Raw genomic sequence first — 3,253 nt, 5'->3', positions numbered from 1 at the left:
GGAACTTGGCAGGGTTTTAATTTTAGATCTGCCCTTGGAGTAAGGAGGCCAGTGCCAACCCAGTGCCTGAACAAAGTGTTTTTTTCCATGGTAGGCTGAGGGTTAGTCAAAGGATCAATTTGCCAGTGTTTCATTTCCAGAGGGCAAGTAGGCAGTGGAATGCCTTTAGAGTTATTGAGGTATTGATTAGATTTAGTGAACCACAGCTTACAATAATGTGATTTATTTTAGAAGACTTCTGGAATACAGCTGCTTCTGTATTCCTCTCCAAGCACGTTGTTTAAATGCCAGCAGTGGAATACCATAGGATGCTGAAGAAAAAAAGCAAAAAGAGGGCTGTATATACAGATAAAGGTGTTAATTATTCTTTTTTTAAAAAAATTGTTTTTAAAAGTAATCAAGGCATAGCTTGCAATTAATACAGTTTTAAAGGATGAATACTGTATTTTTTTTTCCCTCTGATTTTTTTCCTCTGATTCCCAACTAAAATTGTTGGACTGAGGCCTGTTGTGTGAGCTTCAACAAGACCAAGTGCCGAGTTCTGCACTTTGGTTACAGCAACCTCATGCTTGGGGTTGCCATACCCCTCTGGGTATGGTATACCTCTGCCTAAGGCAGAGTGGCTGGAAAGCTGTGTGGAGGAAAAGGTTCTGAGGGTGTTAGCTGACAGCCATCTAAACATCAGCCACCAGTGTGCCCAGGTGGCTAAGAAGGCCAATGACATCCTGGCTTGTATCAGAAATAGTGTAGTCATTGCCAGTAGGCTAGGGAGTTGATCATGCCCCTGTAATCAGCTCTGTTGAGGCAACAACTCAAATGCTGTGTTCAGTTTTGGGCCTCTCAGTACAAGAAAGACACTGACACCCGGAGCATGTTCAGAGAAGGGCAATAAAGCTGGTGAGGGGTCTGAAGTACAAGTCTTATGAGGAGTAGATGATGGAACTGGGATTGTTTAGTCTGGAGAAGAGGAGGCTCTGGGAGATCTTACTGCCGTCTACAGCTACTTGAAAGGAGGCTGTGGCAAGGGGGTCAGCCTGTTGTCCTGGGTAACTAGTGATAAGACAACAGGGAATGGCCATAAGTTGTGCTGGAGAGGTTCAGAGTGGATATTAGGAAAAACTTCTCCAAAAGAGTGGTCAGGCACTGAAATGGGCTGCCCAGGGAGGTAGTGGAGACCCTGTCCCTGGATGTGTTCAAGAAATGTTTAGATGTGGCACTGAGGACCATGTTAGTTGACATGGTGAGGATGGGTTGATGGTTGGACTTGGTGACTGTAGAGGCCTTTTCCAACATTTATGATTCTGCGATTCTATAAAATGATTGCAATTCAAATTTATTGTCATCACAGCTGCTTATACAGTTCTAGACATTTATGTATAACAATCACGTTATAATTTCAGTAATGTACAGAGAATTGTAAAGGTGGATGGAGGTGTATCTGGAACCTGTAGTAAGGATCCCGAAATCCTGTTGTAATTCAAATCACTTCTGAGTCAAAAAGGTTGACTGAGTTTAGTTGTCTAGTGCATCTAGTCCATTCGTTTGCAATCATTGGGTGACTTTCCTGAGGAGTGAAGACAAGTGTTAAGGAAACAATATCCTTCTTACCTACTGCTGGCACCTGCTGGTGTAATATATGTTGCTTTATCATATGATCTAGTTGCACAAGTTGACCTTGGCCTAATTCTGCTCTTTCCTTTTGTGTGGCTGTTATTTTCTTAAAAGCTTATACAAAAAATGGCTTCTATCTAAGCAAATAATTATTTAGAAAAAACTTAAGGAATGAAGCTTGCTTCCAGTGACACATTGGCTCAAATCAATACTATGAGCTCTATTTCATTTAGACCGGGGATGATGGCTGGATATTTCAGAGCTGGATAAATACAGAAACTCAGTGTTCATGTATTTAATCAGTGGTACACAGTATTGGTTATGACCCACATCACACATGCTTGGGTTCTGTGAAATATACTTTGGATATAATCAGGATATAACTGTGCCATTCAAGGATTTTTTTTCAAATCTGCTGGGAAACATGGATTGGTGGCAGGTTGCTGAGAGAGGGAGTATCTGGGGAACTGAAGAAATAAATCAAAAATTCACTCAGGAAAGAGAAATGTTGATCCAATAATGGGCAGAACAAGGCATGTATATCTAAGGAGGTATTTATCAGGATAGAAGCATGAAAAGGAGAATTTGAACCTGAGTCCTGCCATAGTCAGGCACATCTTCACACAATCAGGGGAGGGTCAGGTTGAATATCAGAAGAAGATAGTTCACCAGAGGGTGGTTGGACACTGAAACAGACTGCCGGGGGCAGTGGTCATGGCACCAAGCTGCTTGAGTTCAAGGAGCGCTTGGACAATGCTCTCAGACATACAGTCTGATTTTTTTGATTGATCCTGTATGGAGTCAGGAATTGGAATCAGTGATCCTTATGGGTCCCTTCCAAATCAGGACATTCTATGACTGTACGATACTGAGCTCTTCGTTGTAGGATTGCCAGGACAAAGGGCAAATTTGTGTCAGCGTTTTCCTAGTGTGAGGCACTCCTGTCTTTCAGTGGGTGCTCAGGAAAGGCTTAACAACTGTGAATACTGTCTTACACCGGCAGACTTAGGAATGTGCACAAAGAATTATTCATCTAAACATACTTCACTGGTTTTATGAAGAGTGGAATGGATTTCTCACTATTCACAAACTGTCTTTACGTTCACTTGACACAGTCTAGTTGAAGCTTCAATATATCCAGTGTGTGAGGAATGATAAACTTTTGTCTTATGCTGGCATAATTGTCTAGGGTGAAGGATAGAAGTACGAGTGTATTCTAAGGATGTGACTTTTCTCTCAAATTTGTTGTTGATTCTGCTTTGTATAAGCAAGTCTCCACATGACTTTCTCTGCGTGGATATTATGAACACCGCTGGATGTCTTTTACTTTAAAAAAACAAAACAAACAAACAAACAAACAAAAACCCAACAACAAAGAAAGCATCCCAGTCTAAGCAAAGGGACTATTCTCCAGACGAAACCCATTTTCCTCTTCTGTGTCAATACAGCTGTCAGATATATCTTACAAAGTCCTTAAGTGTGGAATGTTTTCTATTGTAATTATATATGTGCCTAGACAAAGTGTTGAGAGATGCCACGAATACCACTTTTTTTTTTTTTTTTAAGTTTCTGAATGTTGTAGTGAGATGAAAGTCAAACACATTCTTGGAATACTAATAGACATTGCCTGCTTCGAGAGTGA

Source organism: Gallus gallus, chromosome 1 (assembly GCF_016699485.2).
Source record: "Gallus gallus isolate bGalGal1 chromosome 1, bGalGal1.mat.broiler.GRCg7b, whole genome shotgun sequence".
In the NCBI taxonomy this organism is placed as follows: Eukaryota; Metazoa; Chordata; class Aves; order Galliformes; family Phasianidae; genus Gallus; species Gallus gallus.
The sequence above is the reverse complement of the archived record's forward strand: the minus strand, read 5'-3'. Positions refer to the sequence as shown.